The following is a 21,039-nucleotide window of genomic DNA, read 5'->3' on the forward strand; positions in this document are numbered from 1 at the left end:
CCCAAGTGCCCATGTGAAAGTGAATGACAGAAAGAGCGCAAGTGTGTGGGGCAGGAACAAAATACCCCAAAGTGAACATTTGTGAATGAATGCAGTGCGGCAATGCCAAAGACTGGCAAGAGGTGTGAGACATGTGTTGGCAAAGCCAAGAGGCTGAGAAATGGAAGCTAGAGGAGTGTAATATGGATCTGGATTGCTTGTTTGTGCCACATTTATTCGCTGCTGAACTAACTACAGCCTAATTGCTCAGGCACCATTTATTTATTTCATTTATTTGGCCCCTGCCACCATTGCTATGGAAGCGGGGGAAACCCCTGAACCGCCAAAGCCCCAACATACCGAACATGGTTAGCAGGGGACACCCCTGCAGCCCCCGCTCCTCATGTTTGGTTATTTTGGTCTCAAACTAATTGGCAACACCCAATTCGACCAAAATGCCCATACAGTTAAGTGGGTGTTACCTATCATACAACACACAGGGCCAAGAGGCCAACTAAGAGGAACTAAGTGGAGGTGATTTGGTGCTCAGAAGGAAGTGCCAAAGAACCTGTGCAGGCTGAAGAGCCCAAAGATCCTGGTTGCATGACCTGTGATGACTTGACTGTGTGGTCTGACAACTGTGCCTTGACCAGTGAGCCCTGAATGCTGAAAGCCAAAGACATTGTGAAGGTAACCAACAAAAGAACTACAAGTACAACTGGTGAGGCAAACCAGAAGGATGGTCAAGTGGACCTCGATTTGTGTGACACCTTTTAAAAAGACTGAAGCAAGTATGAGTGGTGAAGATGAAGTCTTGGGGAAGGGAACCCTGAGATTTGAGAAACCAGGCGTGTTGTCTTGAGAATGGAGCCTCAAGACCTTTTGTGTTTGAACTGTATTGCTTGGAACTTGGGGAATGGAACCCTGAGGATTGTTTGGAACTGTGTTGCCTTGAACTGGAGAAAGGTAATCTTGAGACATTCTTTGTGGAACGCTTTTGCACTAGGGGAAGGTGAGCTGAAAGAGAGTTGAGGACTAGAAGACGCTCAGAACATTGTGTCGAACACTATTTCTTTTATTATTGACATCCCTACACATTCTTTAGCTTTAGTTGTGATGACAAGTATTGGTTTTGGACACAGACAGACTTTTAAGATTAACTCTTTGACTCAGACCTGTCTTATTTTTATTCAGGTAGGGATCTCCAACCTTAGCATAGGGTTAGTTAGCCTTCTAACATCCTGACATTTCATTTAATAAATTATTTTCTTCTGAACTTTAGGTCTGTTGCCTGTGTCTTACTTCATGATGCCTTCACACACCACAGCTTCAGTACATTGGACTACTATCACAGCTTCAGTGATTTGTACTTCTAGACAGGCTTCGACGAGGCATACTTTAAAGTACTTCAACAAGTAGGCAAGGCACTCTTCCTCTGAATAACCCCCCTACTGCATCGTTGGCTCTCTTGTCTTTCTGCCTCAATAACAACCTGGGTTTGCCTTTAAGACTCAATTCTCTCTGTCTTCCACAGTCCCTGGCACTACAGGTTGTGTCAACTTCAAAATAGTCTTTACAAAAAGCCAGTTTCTCTTCCCCAGCATTACATGCACCTTTCTGCCAGCTATAAGGTCAAGTAATTACCCAGAAGTCCTGGTGCCATTCTGTTAGATTCAGGTAATGCTTGCACACTCGTATCTTAGGCCAATTTAATGTTATCAACTTCACAGTACAGATAGGATTCTTTTTAACTTTAAAAAAGGTTGGTTTCACTGTTAATAAGGGGAGAATCTTGGCTTGGGCAATGTTTGTTCGCTTCTTTAACAGTTTTGTTTTAACTCCTTATAAATGAAATGTATGCTGTGTCAAGCTAAATAATCAAATTCAGTCTTTATTTAGAAATCACAATTAGGTACACACAACCGCTTCTTAATGTCGTTTTCAAGGTTCAAAGATTGCTATAGAATTATATTCCCTGTCAGAGCACTGCATCTTATCCCACAGGATCTCCTCACCGCCCTGGCCCCTGTCTCTTCCAAGGTGATCCTCCCACTGTACACCACGCCCAAAGTCAGGATCAGGAAGTGTCTGCCTTTCACTGGCCACTTGCAAGGAGACTTTAGGAAGGGTTTGAGTGATGGATCCATAAGATTCTTCACATACCCCTCCCCTAAAGAGCTGTCCTCCCGGTCCATGTTCCTGTTCCTCTCTCTTCACCTGCCTCCCCAGTATTCTTAGTCGGTCCACAAGTTTTCAAGTCCTAGACTGGGTCCTTGGGAAAGAATTCTTCATGAGTCCATGAATTGCAGGGAGAATATGAACATTATTTTCCCTTCTCTTGAGTAATGAGATTTTCTTTTGTTTTTAATTGCATTGGTGCAACACGGAACATCCATACATCAAATCAAGGAGTTTCACTACCCAACAAGATCTAGGAAGATCAGTTATTACTGCCACTAATACTGAAACATTGATTTATAACATGGTAACATCAAGAATGGTTAAGAGATGTTTTTCTAGTTAATCATGTGCACAATTTATTTCATTATTGCACAAATGTTTCCAATTAGATGGAAGAAGGCTTACCTGTACAGCAGAATGTTTACTTCCAGTGTCTAGCAGGGCCCACATTGTTTTCCCCTAGAGTAGTACTACAGGGATTTGATAGCTGGTTTTCTCTCCAGTACAATCCATTTTCCCAGGTTTTTTTCTCACCCTTTTCTTATTTTTCTTCCCCTTTTGGAGAGATTTCTCTGGGCTCTCGGTTGACATCTTTTTCGGTTGGACACAGAGAATACTCACATAGATGGTTCAGTCCTTATCTCCTTATCTTGTCCACTCTGAATGGGATCCTTTAACAATGAAGAGGCGGGGAAATCAATTCTATTCAATGGGCAACACAGTGCTTGATGACCAGCCTCCCCATAAGAGAAACACATTTTTTAATCCAAGGGTGGAGATGGGGGAAAAACTAGATGGCATATTTTCTTCAGATACTTACCGATGGGAAACTCAAAGTCCTGCCATGAGAGAACCAATTCCTCTTCATTTTCATCTTCAAGGTAGTTGCTGACCTTGATAAGATATCCTCCTCAGACGGGGTGGAAATGACATCCAATGAGGAGGTTTGGAATCTTTTAAACTGGGAAACTTCACACTCCAGGTAATGGGTTGCACAAAAGTTGAGATTTCCTTTACCTGGAGTTTTTACTAAAGATACCTCTATTAGCTGTGCACATGTATCATCACTCTCTGAAGTAGCAACTGGAATAACCATGGTTTCAACTGTATTACAATGTCCTGTTCTCGCAGAGAGACAGAAGTCTCTGTTAGCATGGGGATCTCTAGATTTTTTCTCTCTTCCCGAATTAAGCTTCACTCATTTTGTGTGTAACTCGATTCAAAGATTTTCTGTCTACCACTGTAAATCAGCCGAAAATATTTCAGAGCCCCCCTTGTTTTTCTGGGCCTTCTTCATCTCCCTGCTTAGTGTCAGACTGGAGCAGAGATTCCCATGGGGTTTCATGCACCAAATATTCAACCAGTTCACTCTCTTAAGTTGTATTTGTGAATATGAAAGAAATTCACTAGAGCAATTTTCCTTTCTTTCTCACCAAATATTTGAGATAGTACCCTTAATATTCCCTTCTCTCTCTCTCCATTTATGGGCATAAGATAAACAGCTGAGCCTGATGGCACTTCCACCATAAGCTCTAGGGACATTATGATTTTGGCCCTAACGAGTACTGGATAAGACTGGGAAAAGAATAGGTCTTAAGTGTTACCCTCGGCATGTTTTCCAGTGGGAAGAATGGTTTGGTTAGTCAGGGGTTGAATAAAAGAAAACTTCTGGGAACGGGGATAGAGAAGGGGTACACACTCTCTTTCTAAAGGTTCCAACCCACTGGTAGATAATTTAACTGTTTTAGATCTGTCTTCATTTATAAAAGGTAAAGGTCTGTACCCTATATTGGGAGAGGTGATTTTATTCTCCTTACTCCCAGACATACCAACATTCTTAAGGGGCCACTGATTAAAAGGGACTTCTCTTATCCCTCTGGTTCCTTAGATGGAAAAGGAATCAAAGCTTCTTTTTTGACTCCCCTGTGAGATAGTTATAAGAACCATGTTCTGAATGGGAAGTACAGGTGGCATGAGTTGTGATATGATATGGCATTCATAACGCACCTGTACACAAGTGTTTCTAGGTACGACAAGACAAGGAAGGGGAAACAGAAGGAAGACAAAAAAATGATTTCACTAGGCCTTGTGTCATTCAGATTGTGCAAGTGCTGGGAAGAGGAAGGGTAGAAGTGCCGAGGAGGGGGGAGAGAAGTGCAGGTATCTACGTAAGTGCAGCCAGGGAGTGGCTCATAAGTGAAGAGAGAAGGGACTGTAGGATTACAGATATAGACCATAATTGTTGGGGGAGCCCCAGAGGCAGTGCAAGAGCAACTGGACATGTAGGAGTCAGGGCCCAAGTTCAGAGGGTAACCCGTTGACCACTGCGTGGAACAGTCGGAACATTAGCAGGGGAGTGGAAGAGAGAAAGTGGAAGCAAAAATTAAGGCCTTGAGTTGCTTCCAGAACTGGAGGAGGTTCTGCTCAAATTTGAGGAGGCTGTTCCAGAAGGAGGCCCCGATCGAAGAGAGAGATCCGCCCCCACTCTCTGCTTTAAAAAGCGTCTGACCCTCAGAGAGTTGGAAGTGGATAAGCAGAGAGCTCAAGAAGAGAGATGTTTAGGAAGAGAGAGTTGGAGGTAGTGCAGTTCCAGCCCCCAGAAAGCCTTGTGGACAATGCAAAGGGTCTTGAACTTGATCCTTGACATCACAGGGACCCAGTGAAGAGATTTCAGAGCTGAAGAGATATGACCCCTGGGCTTGAAGCCTTGAAGTTCTGTTCTGGATAAGCTGGAAAGGTCGTAGAGTAGAGGCAGGAATATTTAGAATGAGGCTGTTGCAATAGTCCAGCCTAGAGAGAACCATAGCCCTTCAGAAAGTGAGGAAAGGAAGAATATCTTTGAAGAGGTGCAGCTGACAGTTTGACTTCTTAGAGACGTCAGCAATGTGAGGAGAGGTGGAGAGGGTGAGTCGAATATGAGAACAAGGTCTTTAGCCTCACAGGAAGGAGCAGGAAGAGGACCCACAGTGGGCTGCCAGAGAGAGAGAGGAAAGGAGGGAGTGGGTGTCCCAAGGAGGAGGATCTCAGTCGTATGGGCATTAAGGCAGAGATCATTGGCGGCACACCACTCCTGAATTGTGGCCCAACAGTCTATGAAGTCATGAACATCATTACGCTCTTGTACAGGCTGGGTGACAAAAGTGGCCTGATTGACAATGTGGCACCTCATGATGTGAATTGCTAGATTCTAAAGTATAACCCTATACCCTGACACTCGTTTAGTAGTGAGGGTAGACTTAATTTTTCCAGAATAGCAAATATTGCATGCTCTACATAGAGCTTCATTATGGCAGAGGACTTTTCATTTGCAAAAGCTGGTATTGCAAGCCTCTGATGATCGCATGCAAAATGCTCCTGCATCAGTGCATCTGAAATATCACTGCTATTTGCCAGTGGCTTGTGTCATTGGGGCTTTTTCTGAGTGAGGACAGCCGTCGATACTTCCCAATTGGACTGGTGGGGGGGACAGAAAAAAACCTCTTTCTTGTAATATGGTGTTGCTAGTACCGGTGCATGTGTTATTGCATCTTTTAGTTCCTTGAAGGATCTTAGCATTTCTGCTGTCCAGGTGATGGAACCCTTCACCATCTGTGCTGGCTTCAGCCCCTGCAGTAATGGTTTAGTGTAAGTGAAAAGTCAGAAATCCAGGACCGGCAGTAATTGCACAAGCCCAGGAACTTCATCATTTCTTTTACTGTGTTTGGTTTGGGTGTATTCTGCACCACTGCCGCCCTTTGAAGTGTTAATCTCCTCTGCTCTGATGACAATATGTGCCTAGTTAAATTACCTATTTCTGGCAATTTTGTAGCTTTTCACTTTGAAACTTGTACCCTGCCTGCCAATAATGTCAATAGTGTTATTGAATCCTCCCTGTACGATTTCTCGGTGGCATTGCACACCAGGAAGACCTCCACGCATTGTATCACAGTAATGTGTGTCTGTAAATTTCCCAAATCTGCCTTCAGTACGCTATTAAATATACTCGGGGACTCACAGTACCCTTGTGGAAGTCTCATGGGTTGGAATCGCTGACCGAAGTAATTAAACACAGTGAGGTACTGGGAATTTGGGTGTAATGGTATTATAAAGAATGTGATCTTAAGATCAATCACTGTGAAGCATATTGTCCCAGTGGGAATACTGCACATAATCGTGGCTGTTTTTGATATCAGCAGAATGTTGTTTAGTGGTCAGAGATCCTGTACCATCCTCCAAGACCCCTCTTCAGCCTTTTGCAAAGGGAACCCAGCCGTGTTACGTGGGGAGTCTGAGTGTTGTTTTATGCCCTGTTCACATTAATGCTACAATGGTGTCATATATTCCCTCATCCGCCTCCTTGGACATGGGGTCCTATTTCACCTGTGGCAACATGGCCCCCTCCTTCAGTTTGATGCGTACTGCCCCTTTCCCCCTTCATATGTCCTACCTCATTGGGCCCGTGGGTCCAAATCTCCACAGGCACCTTCTTCAAATATTCTTGCAGGTTCGTAAGCTTTTCATTCGTGAGGAGGGCCAGTTGTGGAACATCCCTATGCTGTATGCGCAAGTTACATGGTATACAACTCTTGAACACCATCTCCCCTATGTCCTTGTCATCATCAAAAAGTAATTCATTGGGGGACATGGCCAACATGAGAGCAGTAAAGACGTGAGTCCTGAGTGCTCACCTAGCCGCCGGCATCATCCTGCAGAAATATCCAGCTTGGCGGAACGAAATGTAATGAAATTGCACCTACAAAAGGGTGAATGTGTGCTAACTATTTGTGCAAAGTTACAACTCCGGAATCAAATCCCAATCGGAGCTACTCGACGGTGACTGTCGTGACCGCAGGGTGCAAAAATACCCTATGAAGATGGCTGCCGCAGTCCGAAGGCGCTGAGAAGGAGGGCTGTCGGGGTCGGAACGCGACCCACTGCGGAAGCTGCAGCCCAGCATCAGATAACTGGCACAGAAAAGACAGAGTGTGCAGAACATTCAGCCCTGAGCGGAGCACTGGAGACAGGCCTGTGGACCGATGCGGGCATTGTTCACTTGACGCCGTGCACAAGGTGCGAGGGGCCGTGGGTGCCGACAACGGGAGTGATGCGGGCATGAGTTTAAGGAGATAGGAGAACCTTGCGGCAGCAACTGGAGGATCGGGTGTACGGTGGCAGTCGGAGTGAGCTGCAACTCCATGGCTGCAGGTTGGGAGGCGTACGGGCCCACGACTGGGGTTGCTGCATACAGGATCTGTTGTGCCACCCATGTGAGGCACTTCCCTGGGGCTCTTGCTGGATCTGGGCTCCTTGGGGTGCCCTCGATGGGAGGAAGTATGGCGGACTGTACTGCTGCATTGTATTCTGCAGATATAGAAGAGTGGCAGTGGGGGCTGGTGACCTGGGCAGCCCCTGACACACAGGATTCCTCCCCAGTGTACTTGTGTGGCTTTCACACAGGGAGCAGAGGTGGGGTGAGAGGAATTGCAGCAGACTGCTAAATCCTGCGGTCACTGTATTCGGATGAGGCAAGTTTGCTCCCCACGGCATTTGGAGTGGCAGCGACTGTCGGCTCAAACGCACAGTCTCCGGGTTGGAAGACGCTTCACGATCCCCCGGCGCAGGGCTGCCTGCATACTACGGAGGTGAGCGGTGGTGCACCTGAAGGCTGCAGAGCATCCAAGCCGGCAGTTACATCAATGAGTGGCCGCAAGACGCAGGTTAGTCCTCCTCTGGAGCACCGAATCTATCTGTAACAAGAATAATGACCCATTCTGGATGAGACTGACCCTCCTCCCGCCCGATTTTCCTGAGGACAGGGGGGAATCAAAGGAGTCCGAGGAGCTCAGTGGAGTGGTTAGGTTGCTGGACAGGACCAACACTATCAAAGAGGTGACCCTGGGACACCTTAATACGCTCCGATTTGCACCGAGGGGCAGTGAGAACCTGGCGTTGCCTCTCCTGAAGCAGACCATATAAATATGGCGGATGGGCAGGGGGGCTCCATGGGTCCGCTGGCAACTTGAAACAACTCAATATCAGATCTCCGAGGGGGGAAGGAATCTGGTCCCTGGTAAATACCTATACCCGTACTTGGACACGACAAGGGACCCAGAGGCGAGGATGGTGCCCGGTGGGTTGAAGAGGCTGCGAACAACCCAGGGCGATGCCAAAAATCCTGCAGAGCGGGAGTAACTGTGGTCTCCCCACTGGCTGGGAAAGGCGGAAAGTGATCAGCTACCACTCACAAGAACTATATATCGCAGAGCTGCACCATATCCTGCGTTCGACCTTCCACACTGGGGCCGGCGGGGTCTCCCTCCAACACCGTCACTCAGACGACTGATACGGAGCCACAGATGCCCTCTACATCCACAGTTGAATCTTAATCTGAAAGATGTGATGGCCGCCATTGCCAACTCTCGCTCGTCCATGGAGAAACAGATGGACGGCATCTCAGCTGAGGTATACTTTCTCCACCACGACCTTCCAAAGTTGTCCTCCCGCACTGGAGAGGTGGAACACCGTGTCTCAGAAATGGAGGACGACCTAGGTGGAGTGCACTGACAGATCTCGCAGACAATGGTGCTCCTGAAGACACTGGAAGCGTGAGTTGAGGAGGGTGAAGGTAGATTGCGCTGTAATAATACTCACATCCTGGGCCTTCCAGAATATGCATAAGGACCCAGTATGGAACTCTTTTTGGAACAATGGTTGACAGAACTCTTTGCACCAAAATCCTTTTCTAACTTCTTCTCGATAGAAAGAGCTCACCGGATGCCGGCAGGGAGGCCGATTCCAGGGGCCTCACCAAGAGCAGGTATTGCCAAGCTGTTGAACTATCGAGAGAGGGATGCCATTTTACAAATGGCCTGTGCAAAGGGACGATTACGCACAATGACTCTAGAATCGCCTTCTTCCTGGAATATACCCGAGAGGTGCAAAAGGCCAGTCAATCTTTTGAACATCTGAAGAGGAAACTCCATTCCATTCATGTAAAATATGGACTGCTCTTCCCAGCTCAACTATATATGCAACACAAGGGCACCACAGTGCACTTCACAGACTCGCGGGAAGCCTGGAAGTGGGTGGTAACCCACATTGAGGGGAATTGGGACGTGAATGGCGTGGATCCTTGGGGCAGACCCCGAGCCCTGTGGAAAATTGGGCAGACTGCGCAGCAGCCGCCACCGTTGGAACAAAATGGCCCGGACCGAGAAGCGGACTCTTAAGATTGGAGGTCTGAATGGGAAAACAGAGGAACAGGGTGGATACAAGGATGGAAGAAAGATGCTACATCCACCCGGGTGTCAACAGATCTGCCCACGCTTGTCTCCTACCAAAGGTTACCGCAGCAGCAACGGACACCTGCGCCACCACCTAGGATTTTAAGCCTCCAGCAGGGGTAGTACGTTTTTCTTTGGTTTCGCTGAGAGCTGGTTTTACGTGTCTCTTAGCCGATGTTCGGGCGACATATACTTTGGTTTGGGGTGGAGTATAGGGTGAGGGGTGAGAGGGGGGATGTTTACTGTTGTTTTTTGTTGAGATGTGTTCAACGAATGTGGGAACACCGCAAAACATACAATTACCCAAACCTATTTTTACCCAGTGGTAGTGCCACCCATCTGTGGCTATATTCTTACGCATTCCCATGGCACACACTCAGTATACGCTAGGAACCAAGTGCCTGAATAGGTCCCTTCGGCTTCTCGCTTGGAATGAGAACGGTTTAGGGTCTGGGATAAAGAGACGATTGGTCACCCAGTTCCTCAATAGGCACGCCCCTGACATTTCCCTTATAACTGAATCACATTTAGCTGGCACGACATGCATGCTTTTTCGCAGGATTATTTATCGCACTGCGCTACACGCAAGCTTCACTACGGGAATATGTGGGGTTTTGGTCTTAATACACAAGCGGCTGCCGCTTACCCTGACCTCAGTGGAACAGGACGCCAATGGCAGATTTGTCCTGGTACAGGATACGCTATGGAACGAGACGGTAGGTATCCTGGCCGTATACGCTCCACCCACACTTACTCTGGGGCTTTTGACGGAAATCGGGAAAAGGATGATGGAGCATCACCCGATCTATGGATCTTTGGGGGGGATTTTAATGATGTGATGAGTATCACGAGAGACCACAAGCATGTCAGAGGGACGAACCCGGATACACCAACTAAACTCAATATATTTGCATCGGCCTTAGGCCTCTGTGACGTATGGAGAGAACTCCACCCACTCGAGAGCGGGTATTCGTTTCACTCAGGGGCGCATGCCTCACTGTCCAGAATGGATTACTTTTTCCTCCTGACCCCGAATGCCTATAGGGTCACTGCAGCATCGCTGTTGCCTCGGGGCATATTAGACCATTTGCCTCTAATGATAGAAATAACCGTCAGCATCCCATCGCCCCCTAGATCATGGCGGCTGAACAGCTATGACATGGGTTTCCCCAAATGTGTGGATCAAATCCACGAGAAAACAGTGGAGTACGTCAAGATTAATTCATCCTCAGTTGATAACCAGGTAGTGGTTTGGGAGGTCTACAAAACGGTACTCCAGGCTGAGGTAATCTACTGGACATCCGCAAAGAAAAGGGAACATATGCGAAAGGTGACAGATGCGAAGAAAGGAGCCGCTGAGTGGGAGCCAAATATATACAGGATGGCTCCCCCGAGATGCATAGATCCATTCTAAAGGCCAAAGAGTGCCTTAGGAATGTCACCCTGGACAATGTCAAACAGGCCCATTAGGCAACATCGGTGCCCTTCAAGGAAGACGGGTACAATGCACTGGCCTGGATAGAAAAACGAGATGAGGGGCACGGGCACGTCAGGGAGGTCCTGAACAGTGGGGATGAGCTGGTGCGGTCAGATTCTGCCATAGCGAGACATTTGCCGAATATTATGCTGCTCTCTATCGGAATCTGACCGGACCGGTGGATATCTCTCTGCTGGATGAGATCTTGCTTCCCTGACTGACTGAACAACACACACCGCTGAATTAAGAATTTACAGAAACCGAAATGCGGAGGCAATCACCCAACTGAACTCCGGGAAGGCACCTGGCACCGATGGACTGGAGATTTGGCAAAAAACTGGGCCGAGAAACAATAGTGAGCCAGTTGCATAAATTATTTCTCCACTGTAGAGACCAGGGGACCCTCTCTCCAGATATGAGCAAGGCCAGCATAGTAGTTATCCACAAACCCAGGCAACCCCCAGAACTGTGCAGTTATTATCGGCCGATCTCGCGAATCAATTGAGAGGCCAAAATCTTAGCAAAGGTGTTGGTGACCAGGTTACAGACAGTTATCCTCTCCCAGGTCCACCCCGACCAATGTGGCTTTATGCTGAACAAATCGACCCATACGAATTTAAGATGCCCTCACCTGCTCCGTGAACGCGCTCCAATTCTTGACACTCCATTAGCCATGTTGGCGATAGATTTTGAGAAGGCATTCGACACAGTGATATAGGAAAGCCTCTGGGAGAACATGTGCAGGATGGGATTTGGCAAAATGTTTCTGGGATGGGTGAGACTGTTATACAAGTCCCCATAAGCGGAGATCAGGGTTAATGGATGGCCCTCCAAGATCTTTCCACTGCGTAGGGGTACTCGGTAAGGGTGCCCCCTATCCCCCTTATTATTCGCATTGGCTTTCGAGCCCCTGGCCTTATGGCTTCACCAATCCGACGCATGGAGGGGCTTCAGCTGGCCAGAGGGAACGCAGGACAAACTCGCTCTATATGCAGACGACCTCCTGATATACCTGGGAGACCTCACTCTTGTCCGGTGGTCACACAGATGCTGGAGAGATTTAGTGTGTTCAGCGGACTGCAAGTCAACTGGGGAAAATCAGTCCTCTTTCCAACAAAGGGGGGGAGCATGCTATACCACCTGACTGCCCATATCAGATTGATTGCGAATGCTTACGATACCTTGGCATTCAGATAACAGGAAATCACACACAGTGTGTGTCCCTAGACCCAGGTTTAGAACGGTTTCCTGGTGATGGTCGGCATTGGATGCATCTCCCTCTGACACTGCTGGGCAGAGCGGCTCTGTTTAAGATGCTGACACTGCCCTGGTTTTTGTATGCCCTCCAGAATGCCCCACTCTAGATACCTGATCTAGAATTATGCCGGATAGACTGCCTCCTCAGGGAACTCATATGGGGGGGAGAGGGGGCTGCGAATTGCCCTCAGCACGCTTCAACAATCAGCCTGGGAGGGTGGCGTAGGCCTACCACACCTACAGACATATTACTGGGGAAGCCAAAGGGCAATCATTAATGACATGCTACATGGTAATCTGGAACTACTGCATATTAGAGCTGATACACAGGGACGACCCAACACCTCGCCTAAAGCGCTATTCTAACAACCCCTCCCTAAACCGCCCCCGCAAATGACAGCTGCACATATAACCATGATCTGGGGGAGAGCACCCACGCAAATCAGCTGGGGCAGCAGGGTGAACCAGGTGGAGCCCCTAGGGAATAATAGTAGTCTAACAGAACTGAGTAAATTGCCGATATGGCCGTGGCTCAGATATTGGTGGACAGAGACGTCCTTGCAGGGAAAGCCTTTATCTCTTTTGATTCACTCCAGCAAAGATACAGCCTTCCAGTAACCGAACATTACCACCATACACAAACTATCCATGCACTGCGTAAAGATATACCCCTACTCGCGAATATACCACAATATACTCACCAAGAATGCAATCGTTTGATGGAAAATGTACCCACCAAAGTTACGTCCACACTATACAGTGCCATATCGGCTTTTGCCACCCCAGAACTAGTCGCTCTAAAGCAGAAATGGAAAGTTGATGTGGGAGCTATCAAACCGGAGGATTGGATCCTAGTACTGATGCATCCTAGGGAAATAGCGATCGACTCCATAATCTGCCTAATACAGCTGAAAATACTGCACAGGGTGTATTATCCCAGGGTGGCGCTGTATGGCTGGATGCGAATCCCCAGCCCAAACTGCTTGAGGTGCCGAGCTGGGGAGGGAACCTTTATACATATCCTATGGGGATGTCCTCAAATTCAAAGGTATTGGCGACAATGTTGTGATGAATTGGCTGCAGTACTGGGGAGAGAGGTGCAGATGGACCCACAATTACTGTTGTTGGGCATACCCGATGAACACACTGATAATAAATGGGAAAAACTGTTTATTTCCAAGGCAGCCAGACTGATTAAGTGAAACATTTCCCGGTTGTGGGGCTTCCCCAAAAGTCCGGTGCTGGCCCAATGGATTGGAGCTATGGACATATGTGTTTCGCTGGAACACCGCACACACACGGAACGTGGACGCCAAGTGAAGGCTACAAGAATATGGGGAAAATGGGAAGAAAGGGACTAACAGAACTTTTGGATTGCTGCAGGGGGGGGGGGTAAGGCCTACCTACTTGGACTGAATTAACAATGTTTGCTACTTTTCTGTATTAGCGATCTGCAATGCCAGCCAAATATTAACAAATAGGAAGTGTATGAGTATTATAGTTTATGCATGTTTCTTAAAACAATAAAACGATTCATTTAAAAAAAAAAAAAAGTTATTCATTGGTTCGCTTTGGGTGGGGTCAATACACAGTACAGTGAGCAATTCAGTACCATCCTCATCTACCGTCAAGGCTTCACACTTCCACCTCCATCGCCAAGTCCCTCGGGATCCACATCGACAAACAGCTCTCGTTCAAGACACACATAGCTAGGTAAACTCAGACAGCTTGGTATCAGCTCTCCCTCCTGTGGAATGTCAAGCCTTTCCGTCCTCTGGACAGCTTTAGAGCCACCGTTCAAGTACTAGTTCTATCCCACCTCGATGAGGGTACTGCTCTCCTTGAAGGCCTCCCGTCATCCTCCCTTGTGCCCCTGAGAAGTGTCCTACCCGTGGTTGCACTCCTCATCAGGTGTCTTTGCTGATATGACCACATCACCCCGGCCCTCATCGGCTTTTACTGGCTCCTACTGCACATACAATTCACCTTCATGTCTTGCTGCATCATCTATAACGTAGTCGCCCTCAAGTCACCCAGCTACCTTGTAGAGAAACTCAGCATCTCCAGCGACAGTGCACCACCAGAAACCAGACATGTGCAGACTTGAAATCTGCCGCTGCAAAAAGGAAAGGTCCAGAAAACAAGCCTTCTCTTCCTACGACCCAAGACTATGTGACCCTCCCATCAGCATCAGACTCGCCCACCCCCGCTCCTACAATTCAGAAAAGAAAACAAGACTCAACTCTTAAAGGAATCTCTCCTCCTCAACACCTAGGCCATCACATCGCCCCTCGCGCCACCTGACTCACTAGACTGCGCACGCCCCTCTGCTCCCTTTTACCTGGTACAGCTGTACCCCTCCTCTGATGCCCTCTGTACAGACCATAAGTGCTGTGGGAGCCAAGGGCAACTGGACATGAAGGCGTCTGGGCACAAGTTCAGAGGGTAGGCAGGTGCCTGTAAGTGGAACAGTCTGACATAAGCAGGGGAGAGGAAGAAAGTAAGTGAAAGCGAAAAGGAAGGTATTGAGTTGCTTCAGGAAGCAGAGGAAGTTATGCTCAAATTCGAGAGAAGCAGGGAGGCTCTTCCAGAGAGAGGTCCCGGCAGAGGAGAGAGAAGAGAGAGATCTGCCCCTACTCTCTGCCTTGAAAAGCATATGACCCTCTGAGAGTTGGAAGTGGATAAGCAGAGAGCTCGAGAAGGGAGATGTTTCGGAAGAGAGAATTGGAGAGAATTGGAGGTAGTGTGGTCTGAGGCCCCAGAAAGCCTTGTGGACGATGCAAAGGGTCTTGAACCTGATCCTTACCACCACAGGGAACATACACATCAAAAACACAGCCAATCCAAATTCAAATACCTCATCCAATACTACCTTTAATACAACAAAACATTCCTTGCCTCTAACCTTACAAATTTAAGACACACCCCTATCCACAACAATACACCTCAAATTGTACATTTCTAAACACCACTATTACTTCTTCTCATCCTTCATAAATCAACAAACCTCTTCTGTGCAGTGTGGTAGCTATTTATCCCAAATGTTACTCCACAGCAATATGTCAACACTACTCTACTTATGACATCTTTCCTCCCAAAGGACGAGATCCCTGTCCTTAACCCACAGGCACTACAATGCTACAATACTGCCCTCAATATGATGTCATTTTTCCTCCCAACAGAGAAGATCCCGTTACCAAATCCTCATGCATCACTGTACCGTGCCATCTTTCTCCACCTCTGGAGAGATCCCCTTTTCAATCCGCATGCACTATTACACAACACAGATTTTCCCCAACTACGCACTAATTGCACTACTCAATAATAAAAAGAGAGAAATGAAACATCAACAGAGTCAAATACCACTCTGTGCCTTGTGCTTTCATGCGAAGGTGCGCCCACGTGTTTCTTGATCCTCCAACTGCGATACCTTCTCGTTTGTGTGCACTGGAACTGGTATCTACAGGCTGGCCTCACCTCCCAGGGCATGCAGCAGAGAGCCATCAGCCCCTCAGGTGCTGGAAATCTCACTGGGTCCTCCAAATGTAGAGCTTGGGGTGCTCCCACCTCCGGTCCAAATAACAGGAGAAAAGCAATCCACAAAACCTAAAAAGGAGTGCACCACGTGCAGGAAAAAACACAAAATGTATTTGTGCATCACAGCCGGGAAGATGAACAGAACAAGCCAACTTTGCGGGCCTCAACATTTTATAGCCACAAACAGAACATAAGAATATCATAGAAGAAGTGTAACAAATATATCCTCCTAATATTATCATTGGCTGGTCATCACCAGCCATTTAAAGAACCCTATACATTGGTCTAAAACTATTGGCAGTTACTATGTGTTCACCGAAAAACACCACCGACACAACATAGTTAAACCCCGCCCCCTCTTGTTCAGCCCCTTGATCAGCCCACCAAAAATGCACCAATAACATTTCAGGAAAACAGTTCGATCAAGGGTTTAATTTTAATTGGAGCATGCCACCTCAGACAATTGGACCCCCCCCACGTCTCACCGAGATGGGCCAATTGGCAATGACCCAACATGGCACACACCTCCGATCAATCTTCTTGCAAAATATAGAAGGCCATCTACCCTCTTAACAGACAGCCGAGGATCTGAAGGTTTTGATATTGTGTAATCTACTGGGGCATTCCTGTTGCCCTGCAGAAAGGTATTTACCACAAATACAAAGCTTTTTCTGGATAGGAGCCTCTCTATGGATAAGAACTTCCCAAAATAATCACCTAAGCTCCTAGAAAGACCATTCTCTAGAATGTTCTTGTTGCCAGTGATAAGTGATGAAAAAATCAAACTGGGAAAAGTAATAAGCCCACCTGGCATGTCGAAAATTATGACACTCCATTTGTTGGAGGACCCAAAGGGTACAGTAATCTGTTTGAACTTCAAAGGGATGTGAGGTGCCTTGGAGCAAGTGACACCATTCTGCACAAGCATGTTGGGTAGCCAGTAGCTCCTTCTCCAAAACTGAATAGTTACCTTCACTAAAAGTGAGAGTGTGTGAGTAGTAGGCCACTACATGTTCTTGCTTGTCTGGTACTCGCTGTAAATGAACATCCCCAATGACACCTCTAGATATGTCTGTTTCCAAAATAAATGGTGCAGATTCATCTGGCTGTAGAAGAATCGGGGAGGAACAAATAAAATGCATCAGCCACTGGAAGATGATGTTGGCCTTAGGATTCAAAATAAACTGAACACCCTTTTTTAGGAGTGCAGTTACGGGTAGGACCATATCAGAGAAGTTTCTAATAAACTTCCTATAAACATTTGCCAAACTCAGAAAGCATTGGACATCCTTAACAGATCATGGTACAGGCGACAGCATGATAGCCTTTATCTTTTGAGGGTCCATCTGGATGCCTTCCTTGGAAAGAAAGAAACCCTGGTAGGGAACAGAAGAAGCCTCAAACACGCATTTCTCTGGTTTGACCAGAAGCTTGTGGTGACATAGACGGTGTAGGACCTCAGAGAAATACTGATTATGTGCCGTTCTAGATGGAGAAAAAAACAAGATATTGTCTAAATAAACAATAAAAATATGGAAAAGGAGGTCAGCAAAGATATTGTCCATAATATGTTGGAGGACCACCTGGGCATTCACTAAGCCGAAGAGCATCTCTTGGTATGCGAAATGCCCAAAAGGTGTTCTAAAGGTGGTCTTCCACTTGTCTCCCTTGCTAATGCTAAGAAGATGATATGCACCAGCCAACCAGCCAAGGCTAGCTAGTGAAAACCATAGCACCTTGTACTGCCTGCAGGGTCTCCTTAATAAGAGGCATGGAGTAGAGATCTTGAACAGTCACAATATTGAGGCTGCTGTAATCAATGCTAGGTCTCAGTCCCATAGAATCCTTTTTATGCATGAAGAACAAAGAGGCCCAGGCCCAGGACTTGCAACCTCTTATCAACCCATTCTCGATGTTATTCTTCAGATAGTCTGTGAGCGCTTCTTTCTCTGGAAGGGATAATCAGTGCATGCCTTCAAAGGGAACCGAAGCATTGGGAACCAGATCTATGCTACAGTCTTCCAACTAGTGAGGTGGTAGTTCCTTAGGCAACTTCTCCTTAAAAACATCTCTGAAGTTCTCATATATGGCAGGTATGCATAGAATCACAGATGCTGGCATATTCACAGGCATGGCTTCTTCTAAGCCCTCATTACCCGCTGGACTGCAATTTATAGAGCAATAGCCAGATTGAAATAGAATGGTGTTCTCAGCCCAATCTATAGTGGGATTATGCCTGCATAGCCAGGGTATGCCCAGAATAATTTGGAAATGGGCTGCATCGCAGGGAGACGCTATCCGAAAGGCTCTGACAAGAAGGGGTTGCCATCTCGAAAAACAACTAGACTGCTAGCAGTTCTACGCTAAGGACGTGCCGGCTTCTGAGTCCATTCTCTGGAAATTGGTCACGTAAATCAACACGTCAGACTGTCCCTGGCAGATGTCAAGAAAAGACTCATAAGGTGAATAGAGGACTTCTGGCTATTCAATTATTATTATTATTATTATTATTATTATTATTATTATTATTATTATTATTATTATTATTATTATTTTAATGGACAAAGGCTGGATAATCTTGTAAAATCGGATTATCTGCAGTCACTAAAGGTGTGGCCTGGGCAATGTATTGCCTATCAAGTTGGAAACCAAAAACCCGACCGTAGCAAAATCTGAATCGTAAGCCTTTGGGCAGAAGGAATAATACACTATACAAGCATCCAAAAATGTGCAGAATCTACAAGGGAATCCATTATATTTCCCGAAGGAAAAGCCCAAAGGCAGTAGGTCACAACTGTGATCTTCTCTAGCTGCCACATGCTGTTGTAAGGACACGTTTTCAGTTTTTAAGTTCTGCACTTCAACAGTAAGGCCCAAAACAGCTGCAACCACCTCCTTGTACTGTTCCCAACTGGCCTTTGCTTCTTTGCATTGCAAGCTCTCAAATCCACTAATATCCTCTCCAGAAGGCTCACCTCATGAGCCCTGAAATGCTTCTTGGGATTTTCCTTTCTTCCTCTTCTTCTTTTCTCGGGCAGTCCACTTGGCAGTGAAGAAATACGGCCTACCTCCGTTGGAGGCCACTGTGCTCCCTTAGATGGACAATTCAAGCAGAGTGACCATCCGGGAGGCAGCTCTTGCGGGGAAAAATCTGACTTGGCACAAAAACACTAAACAAGGAGTCCGTCTATAATCCTCGGGTAGCGACCGTTCAGGTTGGTAAATGATGACAGGCTAAGCACAGCTTTACAAGGATCTGTTAACTTGGCGGAATGTTGTACTGGACAGATACGGAATAGGGATAAGGACAGAACAACAACAAGGACAAAGAGTGAATGAATCAACAGCAAGGGAGAACAAAGGAAGGCAGTAGCAGAGGGGAAACACTACCGTCTCACAAGGAATCCGATGGGAAGGGTTGCAACGCAGGGAGACGCTATCCGAAAGGCTCTAATAAAATGGAGCGGCCATCTTGAAAAACAACTAGACCGCTGGCAGTCCTACACTGAGGAGGTGCCGGCGTGATTGCGGAAGCCTGTCTACAATGATTCTACAGATCCCAATAGCGCAGTATGACATGTTATAAGGTGCCTATACACATGTGTTTCAAGGTGCCACAAGACAAAAAGGAGGGGGGGGCACAAGGATATAAAAACAATAACGGTCCTACTAGGCTTTGTGACATTCGGATCATGCAAGTGCCGCAGTAAGAAGTGCTGGAGGAGGGGAGGAGAGGATTAAGGGGAGGGGGAAGGAGGGCCCAGGGATAGGCAAGTACTAAGGGCAGCCCAGGAGTGCCAGGGGATGACGAGGGAACTCTGTCAAGTGCAGGGGGGTGGAACTAGACTTAGTAGGGGCCCCAAACCTCAAGCTGGTCAGGAAGGGGGCCCAGAAAACATTGTTAGGTTGCTAGGATAGGCAGGTGCTGAGGGAGACTGGACGGGAGGGTCTGGTGCTCTATAGGACTCATAAGGGATCGGGCCACAAGTCTCAGCAGACAGTGGGGGCATTAGCAAGGGAGGGTGAGAGGGAAGGAAGTAGAGAAGAATAGGGTCTTGAGCTACTTCTGGAACTTAAGGAGATCCGGCCCAAGTCTGAGAGAGGAAGGGATGCCATTCCAGAGGGAATCTCCTGCCGAAGATTGAGATCTACCCCCCACTCTCTGCTTGGAGAAACATCGAATATGCAGAGAGTTGGTGCTAGAGGACCAAAGTGCTCTAGCTGGGAGGTATTTATGGAGAGAGTGTTGGATGTAGCGGTGTCTCAGGCCCCAGTAAACCTTGTGGATGATTCAAAGTGTCTTGAATTTGATAAGTGTAGCCGCTGGGAGCCAGTGTAGAGATTTTTGGGATAGAGAGATGCGGTCCCTGGGCTTGAGGCCAAGGATAGGTCTTGTAGACCTATTCTGGTTTAGTTGGAGGAGGCGAAGAGAGAAGAGAGGCAGATTGAGGAAGAGGCTGTTGCAGAAGTCCAGCCTACAGAGGATCAGAGCTCTGGAGACATTGAGCTTCTGGGTGAAGGTGAGGAAAGGGAGAATGCCCCTTAGGAGGTGGAGCTGAAAGTTGTCCATCTTGGCAACGGTCATGATTTGAGGGGAGAAGGAGAGAGAGGAGTCGAAGATGACACCAATGTTTTTTGCTCACAAGAGGGTGAGGGGAGGGGGCCCAAGCAGGGTGTCTAGAGAGTGGAAAGGAAGCAATGAGCAGGCGTCCTGATTAGTAGGATCTCAGTCGTACTGGCATTAAGGCAGAGATCATTAGCCGAGCACCATGCCTCAATAGCAGTCAGGCAGTCAAGTAGGAGAGAGGAAGAAGAGCAGATAGTGGATGGAAGCTTGAAGGAGAGCTGTGTGTTATCAGCATAACACTGGAAGTGTGGAGAGAAAGAGGAGACCAGGTGGATCAGATAGGCAAGGTAGATATTGAAGTGCCACAGCAATAGGATAGAGCCCTGAGAGACGCCACAAGGTAGAGTGTGAGGTGGAGGAGAGGAAATTGCCCAGTTGCAAATGGGAAGGACAGCTAGATAGGAATGAGGCCAGCCAGGCCAGAACTAGGTCCTTGATGCCAAGAGTATCATGGAGACGATTTATGAGGGTGGCATAATTGACCGCGTCAAAAGAAGGGGAAATATCGAGGAGGATGAGATCTGAGGGTGAGTTGGAATCATGCTTTGAGGGCAGGTTTTCAGGGGTGTTCAGGAGAGCAGATTCTGTGCCTCTGGATGCTCTGAAGCCATACTGGTGGTCATTGAGACAGCTCAACCATTCAGGGTGGTGGATCAGCTGAGGGAAGACCAGTTCCAACAGGAGTTTGATCAAGAAAGGGATGATAGTTAGCCGGGCTT

The sequence above is a fragment of the Ambystoma mexicanum genome, chromosome 3q, assembly GCF_040938575.1.
Source record: "Ambystoma mexicanum isolate Mex_15411 chromosome 3q, UKY_AmexF1_1, whole genome shotgun sequence".
In the NCBI taxonomy this organism is placed as follows: domain Eukaryota; kingdom Metazoa; phylum Chordata; class Amphibia; order Caudata; family Ambystomatidae; genus Ambystoma; species Ambystoma mexicanum.